The 9,929-nt window shown below is 39.3% G+C and overlaps 2 non-coding genes across 2 annotated transcripts; both read left to right on the top strand.

Annotated features, from left to right (window-relative positions):
• The first annotated feature begins 6,720 nt into the window (after nt 1-6,720).
• Nucleotides 6,721-6,794, top strand: TRNAN-GUU (transfer RNA asparagine (anticodon GUU)). The gene has a single exon. It is a non-coding gene; the product is annotated as a tRNA-Asn (tRNA).
• A 2,764-nt stretch (nt 6,795-9,558) lies between these two features.
• Nucleotides 9,559-9,632, top strand: TRNAN-GUU (transfer RNA asparagine (anticodon GUU)). The gene has a single exon. It is a non-coding gene; the product is annotated as a tRNA-Asn (tRNA).
• Nucleotides 9,633-9,929: the final 297 nt, after the last annotated feature.

The following is a 9,929-nucleotide window of genomic DNA, read 5'->3' on the forward strand; positions in this document are numbered from 1 at the left end:
GCTTTTTCTCTAAGAAGTTGAAAATAAGCCTGTAGTAATCAAACTGAAAAACAGTGGCGCTATGCTGATTAACCCAAGTAGAGATGCTTCTCAAAACCATGTCTAAAGGGTGAGGCAAACACTTTTCTGTGACAATGGTTTCAATTTGAAACGTCACCACAAACTTTTTGAGAAGTGAGCGGGAACACTACCCATTGGAAATTGGGATCGGTCAAAGAAAAGATTAGAAGGACACTGCTTGTATCCTTTGTCCTCGGGGACATGTCTTGAATTGTTTCAAACACATATCATCCTGCATAAGCTTGTAAGTTCAAACCCACTCCAGGACCGTGCATTTTCAATATGGGAGGGGCCAAGCACGTGTTAGCCAAGAAGCCAAAAGCACAAAATTCCACATTTTTCCCACAAAAAAACAACAAAAACATGGAACCCAGAGCAATATTGGACAAACGTTAAAAGCAGTGGAAGACAGCATGAGTTGTTGTTATTTTTTTCAATGAAAATGTTTTGAAATTTGACCATTCACCAAACATGTGAAATCATGAGACAATGCAATTTTACTTGAAGCTTAGAGTCCACATACAAGCAATTAACTTTAAAACATGACAGCATCAATCTTATGATCAAGTGACAGGCACCAAAAGTTTAGTGTTTCAACCCCACTCTAGAATGATTCATTCCAAACATGAAATGGGCAAAGCATACACAGACCAAAAAGAAAAGAGTGAAAAGGGTAAAAAATGTTAAATAATCTTTACCTTTCCTGCGAAAAACCCTTACATGCACACCCAAACTGCAGATTGAAGAGAAAAATAAATAAATCATTAAATACGTCAAAAGAGGACAAAAGAAGATTTCCATGAAAACAGTCTAAAATCTGTTTAATCACAAAGACATGTTGAAAGAGTGGAAAAATGCAAAATCTCTTGAAACTAGCCAACGACCACCCTTTGACTCAAAACCAAAAAAAGCTGAGATAAGAATGGTAAGAAAAGAAAGAGAATGGAAAACACAAAAGAGCAAATTTCTCTCAAAAATGGGTTTGAAATTTGACTGCCAGTTAAATCTCAAAGATTAAACAAAACCCAAGCAAAACAGTTTAGCAGAGGATGGTTTCGATCCATCGACCTCTGGGTTATGGGCCCAGCACGCTTCCGCTGCGCCACTCTGCTGATGCTTAAAATGTAGTCATCCTCACAGCTGTCTCTACTTCTTACCGGAAGCAGTGTTAAAGTGGGAACTGTATAAGTGGGGAGATATCGAGAGACAAAAATCCCTCAACTCTGTGGACATCAAGAGCTGTCTCTGTGGCGCAATCGGTTAGCGTGTTCGGCTGTTAACCGAAAGGTTGGTGGTTCAAGCCCACCCAGGGACGTGAGTTCACTGTGTACAAGATGACAAGGTCGCAGTAGCTTTTTCTCTAAGAAGTTGAAAATAAGCCTGTAGTAATCAAACTGAAAAACAGTGGCGCTATGCTGATTAACCCAAGTAGAGATGCTTCTCAAAACCATGTCTAAAGGGTGAGGCAAACACTTTTCTGTGACAATGGTTTCAATTTGAAACGTCACCACAAACTTTTTGAGAAGTGAGCGGGAACACTACCCATTGGAAATTGGGATCGGTCAAAGAAAAGATTAGAAGGACACTGCTTGTATCCTTTGTCCTCGGGGACATGTCTTGAATTGTTTCAAACACATATCATCCTGCATAAGCTTGTAAGTTCAAACCCACTCCAGGACCGTGCATTTTCAATATGGGAGGGGCCAAGCACGTGTTAGCCAAGAAGCCAAAAGCACAAAATTCCACATTTTTCCCACAAAAAAACAACAAAAACATGGAACCCAGAGCAATATTGGACAAACGTTAAAAGCAGTGGAAGACAGCATGAGTTGTTGTTATTTTTTTTCAATGAAAATTTTTGAAATTTGACCATTCAAGCAAACATGTGAAATCATGAGACAATGCAATTTTACTTTAAGCTTAGAGTCCAGATACAAGCAATTAACTTTAAAACATGACAGCATCAATCTTATGATCAAGTGACAGGCACCAAAAGTTTAGTGTTTCAACCCCACTCTAGAATGATTCATTCCAAACATGAAATGGGCAAAGCATACACAGACCAAAAAGAAAAGAGTGAAAAGGGTAAAAAATGTTAAATAATCTTTACCTTTCCTGCGAAAAAACCTTACATGCACACCCAAACTGCAGATTGAAGAGAAAAATAAATAAATCATTAAATACGTCAAAAGAGGACAAAAGAAGATTTCCATGAAAACAGTCTAAAATCTGTTTAATCACAAAGACATGTTGAAAGAGTGGAAAAATGCAAAATCTCTTGAAACTAGCCAACGACCACCCTTTGACTCAAAACCAAGAAAAGCTGAGATAAGAATGGTAAGAAAAGAAAGAGAATGGAAAACACAAAAGAGAAAATTTCTCTCAAAAATGGGTTTGAAATTTGACTGCCAGTTAAATCTCAAAGATTAAACAAAACCCAAGCAAAACAGTTTAGCAGAGGATGGTTTCGATCCATCGACCTCTGGGTTATGGGCCCAGCACGCTTCCGCTGCGCCACTCTGCTGATGCTTAAAATGTAGTCATCCTCACAGCTGTCTCTACTTCTTACCGGAAGCAGTGTTAAAGTGGGAACTGTATAAGTGGGGAGATATCGAGAGACAAAAATCCCTCAACTCTATGGACATCAAGAGCTGTCTCTGTGGCGCAATCGGTTAGCGCGTTCGGCTGTTAACCGAAAGGTTAGTGGTTCAAGCCCACCCAGGGACATGAGTTCACTGTGTACAAGATGACACGGTCGCAGTAGCTTTTTCTCTAAGAAGTTGAAAATAAGCCTGTAGTAATCAAACTGAAAAACAGTGGCTCTATGCTGATTAACCCAAGTAGAGATGCTTCTCAAAACCATGTCTAAAGGGTGAGGCAAACACTTTTCTGTGACAATGGTTTCAATTTGAAACGTCACCACAAACTTTTTGAGAAGTGAGCGGGAACACTACCCATTGGAAATTGGGATCGGTCAAAGAAAAGATTAGAAGGACACTGCTTGTATCCTTTGTCCTCGGGGACATGTCTGAATTGTTTCAAACACATATCATCCTGCATAAGCTTGTAAGTTCAAACCCACTCCAGGACCGTGCATTTTCAATATGGGAGGGGCCAAGCACGTGTTAGCCAAGAAGCCAAAAGCACAAAATTCCAAATTTTTCCCACAAAAAAACAACAAAAACATGGAACCCAGAGCAATATTGGACAAACGTTAAAAGCAGTGGAAGACAGCATGAGTTGTTGTTATTTTTTTTCAATGAAAATTTTTGAAATTTGACCATTCAAGCAAACATGTGAAATCATGAGACAATGCAATTTTACTTGAAGCTTAGAGTCCACATACAAGCAATTAACTTTAAAACATGACAGCATCAATCTTATGATCAAGTGACAGGCACCAAAAGTTTAGTGTTTCAACCCCACTCTAGAATGATTCATTCCAAACATGAAACGGGCAAAGCATACACAGACCAAAAAGAAAAGAGTGAAAAAGGTAAAAAATGTGAAATAATCTTTACCTTTCCTGCGAAAAACCCTTACATGCACACCCCAACTGCAGATTGAAGAGAAAAATAAATAAATCATTAAATACGTCAAAAGAGGACAAAAGAAGATTTCCATGAAAACAGTCTAAAATCTGTTTAACCCCTTAAGGACCAAACTTCTGGAATAAAAGGGAATCATGACGTGTCACACACGTCATGTGTCCTTAAGGGGTTAATCACAAAGACATGTTGAAAGAGTGGAAAAATGCAAAATCTCTTGAAACTAGCCAACGACCACCCTTTGACTCAAAACCAAGAAAAGCTGAGATAAGAATGGTAAGAAAAGAAAGAGAATGGAAAACACAAAAGAGCAAATTTCTCTCAAAAATGGGTTTGAAATTTGACTGCCAGTTAAATCTCAAAGATTAAACAAAACCCAAGCAAAACAGTTTAGCAGAGGATGGTTTCGATCCATCGACCTCTGGGTTATGGGCCCAGCACGCTTCCGCTGCGCCACTCTGCTGATGCTTAAAATGTAGTCATCCTCACAGCTGTCTCTACTTCTTACCGGAAGCAGTGTTAAAGTGGGAACTGTATAAGTGGGGAGATATCGAGAGACAAAAATCCCTCAACTCTGTGGACATCAAGAGCTGTCTCTGTGGCGCAATCGGTTAGCGTGTTCGGCTGTTAACCGAAAGGTTGGTGGTTCAAGCCCACCCAGGGACGTGAGTTCACTGTGTACAAGATGACATGGTTGCAGTAGCTTTTTCTCTAAGAAGTTGAAAATAAGCCTGTAGTAATCAAACTGAAAAACAGTGGCTCTATGCTGATTAACCCAAGTAGAGATGCTTCTCAAAACCATGTCTAAAGGGTGAGGCAAACACTTTTCTGTGACAATGGTTTCAATTTGAAACGTCACCACAAACTTTTTGAGAAGTGAGCGGGAACACTACATATTGGAAATTGGGATCGGTCAAAGAAAAGATTAGAAGGACACTGCTGTATCCTTTGTCCACGGGGAAATGTCTTGAATTATTTCAAACACATATCATCCTGCATAAGCTTGTAAGTTCAAACCCACTCCAGGACCGTGCATTTTCAATATGGGAGGGGCCAAGCACGTGTTAGCCAAGAAGCCAAAAGCACAAAATTCCACATTTTTCCCACAAAAAAACAACAAAAACATGGAACCCAGAGCAATATTGGACAAACGTTAAAAGCAGTGGAAGACAGCATGAGTTGTTGTTATTTTTTTCAATGAAAATGTTTTGAAATTTGACCATTCAAGCAAACATGTGAAATCATGAGACAATGCAATTTTACTTGAAGCTTAGAGTCCACATACAAGCAATTAACTTTAAAACATGACAGCATCAATCTTATGATCAAGTGACAGGCACCAAAAGTTTAGTGTTTCAACCCCACTCTAGAATGATTCATTCCAAACATGAAACGGGCAAAGCATACACAGACCAAAAAGAAAAGAGTGAAAAAGGTAAAAAATGTGAAATAATCTTTACCTTTCCTGCGAAAAACCCTTACATGCACACCCCAACTGCAGATTGAAGAGAAAAATAAATAAATCATTAAATACGTCAAAAGAGGACAAAAGAAGATTTCCATGAAAACAGTCTAAAATCTGTTTAATCACAAAGACATGTTGAAAGAGTGGAAAAATGCAAAATCTCTTGAAACTAGCCAACGACCACCCTTTGACTCAAAACCAAGAAAAGCTGAGATAAGAATGGTAAGAAAAGAAAGAGAATGGAAAACACAAAAGAGCAAATTTCTCTCAAAAATGGGTTTGAAATTTGACTGCCAGTTAAATCTCAAAGATTAAACAAAACCCAAGCAAAACAGTTTAGCAGAGGATGGTTTCGATCCATCGACCTCTGGGTTATGGGCCCAGCACGCTTCCGCTGCGCCACTCTGCTGATGCTTAAAATGTGGGCATCCTCACAGCTGTCTCTACTTCTTACCGGACTCAGTGTTACAATGGTCACAATGGTTTCAATTTGAAACGTCACCACAAACTTTTTGAGAAGTGAGCGGGAACACTACCCATTGGAAATTGGGATCGGTCAAAGAAAAGATTAGAAGGACACTGCTTGTATCCTTTGTCCTCGGGGACATGTCTTGAATTGTTTCAAACACATATCATCCTGCATAAGCTTGTAAGTTCAAACCCACTCCAGGACCGTGCATTTTCAATATGGGAGGGGCCAAGCACGTGTTAGCCAAGAAGCCAAAAGCACAAAATTCCAAATTTTTCCCACAAAAAAACAACAAAAACATGGAACCCAGAGCAATATTGGACAAACGTTAAAAGCAGTGGAAGACAGCATGAGTTGTTGTTATTTTTTTCAATGAAAATGTTTTGAAATTTGACCATTCAAGCAAACATGTGAAATCATGAGACAATGCAATTTTACTTGAAGCTTAGAGTCCACATACAAGCAATTAACTTTAAAACATGACAGCATCAATCTTATGATCAAGTGACAGGCACCAAAAGTTTAGTGTTTCAACCCCACTCTAGAATGATTCATTCCAAACATGAAATGGGCAAAGCATACACAGACCAAAAAGAAAAGAGTGAAAAGGGTAAAAAATGTTAAATAATCTTTACCTTTCCTGCGAAAAACCCTTACATGCACACCCAAACTGCAGATTGAAGAGAAAAATAAATAAATCATTAAATACGTCAAAAGAGGACAAAAGAAGATTTCCATGAAAACAGTCTAAAATCTGTTTAATCACAAAGACATGTTGAAAGAGTGGAAAAATGCAAAATCTCTTGAAACTAGCCAACGACCACCCTTTGACTCAAAACCAAGAAAAGCTGAGATAAGAATGGTAAGAAAAGAAAGAGAATGGAAAACACAAAAGAGCAAATTTCTCTCAAAAATGGGTTTGAAATTTGACTGCCAGTTAAATCTCAAAGATTAAACAAAACCCAAGCAAAACAGTTTAGCAGAGGATGGTTTCGATCCATCGACCTCTGGGTTATGGGCCCAGCACGCTTCCGCTGCGCCACTCTGCTGATGCTTAAAATGTAGTCATCCTCACAGCTGTCTCTACTTCTTACCGGAAGCAGTGTTAAAGTGGGAACTGTATAAGTGGGGAGATATCGAGAGACAAAAATCCCTCAACTCTATGGACATCAAGAGCTGTCTCTGTGGCGCAATCGGTTAGCGCGTTCGGCTGTTAACCGAAAGGTTGGTGGTTCAAGCCCACCCAGGGACATGAGTTCACTGTGTACAAGATGACACGGTCGCAGTAGCTTTTTCTCTAAGAAGTTGAAAATAAGCCTGTAGTAATCAAACTGAAAAACAGTGGCTCTATGCTGATTAACCCAAGTAGAGATGTTTCTCAAAACCATGTCTAAAGGGTGAGGCAAACACTTTTCTGTGACAATGGTTTCAATTTGAAACGTCACCACAAACTTTTTGAGAAGTGAGCGGGAACACTACCCATTGGAAATTGGGATCGGTCAAAGAAAAGATTAGAAGGACACTGCTTGTATCCTTTGTCCTCGGGGACATGTCTTGAATTGTTTCAAACACATATCATCCTGCATAAGCTTGTAAGTTCAAACCCACTCCAGGACCGTGCATTTTCAATATGGGAGGGGCCAAGCACGTGTTAGCCAAGAAGCCAAAAGCACAAAATTCCAAATTTTTCCCACAAAAAAACAACAAAAACATGGAACCCAGAGCAATATTGGACAAACGTTAAAAGCAGTGGAAGACAGCATGAGTTGTTGTTATTTTTTTTCAATGAAAATTTTTGAAATTTGACCATTCAAGCAAACATGTGAAATCATGAGACAATGCAATTTTACTTGAAGCTTAGAGTCCACATACAAGCAATTAACTTTAAAACATGACAGCATCAATCTTATGATCAAGTGACAGGCACCAAAAGTTTAGTGTTTCAACCCCACTCTAGAATGATTCATTCCAAACATGAAACGGGCAAAGCATACACAGACCAAAAAGAAAAGAGTAAAAAAGGTAAAAAATGTGAAATAATCTTTACCTTTCCTGCGAAAAACCCTTACATGCACACCCCAACTGCAGATTGAAGAGAAAAATAAATAAATCATTAAATACGTCAAAAGAGGACAAAAGAAGTTTTCCATGAAAACAGTCTAAAATCTGTTTAATCACAAAGACATGTTGAAAGAGTGGAAAAATGCAAAATCTCTTGAAACTAGCCAACGACCACCCTTTGACTCAAAACCAAGAAAAGCTGAGATAAGAATGGTAAGAAAAGAAAGAGAATGGAAAACACAAAAGAGCAAATTTCTCTCAAAAATGGGTTTGAAATTTGACTGCCAGTTAAATCTCAAAGATTAAACAAAACCCAAGCAAAACAGTTTAGCAGAGGATGGTTTCGATCCATCGACCTCTGGGTTATGGGCCCAGCACGCTTCCGCTGCGCCACTCTGCTGATGCTTAAAATGTAGTCATCCTCACAGCTGTCTCTACTTCTTACCGGAAGCAGTGTTAAAGTGGGAACTGTATAAGTGGGGAGATATCGAGAGACAAAAATCCCTCAACTCTGTGGACATCAAGAGCTGTCTCTGTGGCGCAATCGGTTAGCGCGTTCGGCTGTTAACCGAAAGGTTGGTGGTTCAAGCCCACCCAGGGACGTGAGTTCACTGTGTACAAGATGACATGGTTGCAGTAGCTTTTTCTCTAAGAAGTTGAAAATAAGCCTGTAGTAATCAAACTGAAAAACAGTGGCTCTATGCTGATTAACCCAAGTAGAGATGCTTCTCAAAACCATGTCTAAAGGGTGAGGCAAACACTTTTCTGTGACAATGGTTTCAATTTGAAACGTCACCACAAACTTTTTGAGAAGTGAGCGGGAACACTACCCATTGGAAATTGGGATCGGTCAAAGAAAAGATTAGAAGGACAATGCTTGTATCCTTTGTCCTCGGGGACATGTCTTGAATTGTTTCAAACACATATCATCCTGCATAAGCTTGTAAGTTCAAACCCACTCCAGGACCGTGCATTTTCAATATGGGAGGGGCCAAGCACGTGTTAGCCAAGAAGCCAAAAGCACAAAATTCCACATTTTTCCCACAAAAAAACAACAAAAACATGGAACCCAGAGCAATATTGGACAAACGTTAAAAGCAGTGGAAGACAGCATGAGTTGTTGTTATTTTTTTTCAATGAAAATTTTTGAAATTTGACCATTCACCAAACATGTGAAATCATGAGACAATGCAATTTTACTTGAAGCTTAGAGTCCACATACAAGCAATTAACTTTAAAACATGACTGTGGGGAGATATCGAGAGTCAATCTTATGATCAAGTGACAGGCACCAAAAGTTTAGTGTTTCAACCCCACTCTAGAATGATTCATTCCAAACATGAAATGGGCAAAGCATACACAGACCAAAAAGAAAAGAGTGAAAAAGGTAAAAAATGTTAAATAATCTTTACCTTTCCTGCAAAAAACCCTTACATGCACACCCCAACTGCAGATTGAAGAGAAAAATAAATAAATCATTAAATACGTCAAAAGAGGACAAAAGAAGATTTCCATGAAAACAGTCTAAAATCTGTTTAATCACAAAGACATGTTGAAAGAGTGGAAAAATGCAAAATCTCTTGAAACTAGCCAACGACCACCCTTTGACTCAAAACCAAGAAAAGCTGAGATAAGAATGGTAAGAAAAGAAAGAGAAGGGAAAACACAAAAGAGCAAATTTCTCTCAAAAATGGGTTTGACATTTGACTGCCAGTTAAATCTCAAAGATTAAACAAAACCCAAGCAAAACAGTTTAGCAGAGGATGGTTTCGATCCATCGACCTCTGGGTTATGGGCCCAGCACGCTTCCGCTGCGCCACTCTGCTGATGCTTAAAATGTAGTCATCCTCACAGCTGTCTCTACTTCTTACCGGAAGCAGTGTTAAAGTGGGAACTGTATAAGTGGGGAGATATCGAGAGACAAAAATCCCTCAACTCTGTGGACATCAAGAGCTGTCTCTGTGGCGCAATCGGTTAGCGCGTTCGGCTGTTAACCGAAAGGTTGGTGGTTCAAGCCCACCCAGAGACGTGAGTTCACTGTGTACAAGATGACACGGTCGCAGTAGCTTTTTCTCTAAGAAGTTGAAAATAAGCCTGTAGTAATCAAACTGAAAAACAGTGGCGCTATGCTGATTAACCCAAGTAGAGATGCTTCTCAAAACCATGTCTAAAGGGTGAGGCAAACACTTTTCTGTGACAATGGTTTCAATTTGAAACGTCACCACAAACTTTTTGAGAAGTGAGCGGGAACACTACCCATTGGAAATTGGGATCGGTCAAAGAAAAGATTAGAAGGACACTGCTTGTATCCTTTGTCCTCGGGGAC

This window comes from Pelobates fuscus, chromosome 2 (assembly GCF_036172605.1).
Source record: "Pelobates fuscus isolate aPelFus1 chromosome 2, aPelFus1.pri, whole genome shotgun sequence".
Lineage (NCBI taxonomy): Eukaryota > Metazoa > Chordata > Amphibia > Anura > Pelobatidae > Pelobates > Pelobates fuscus.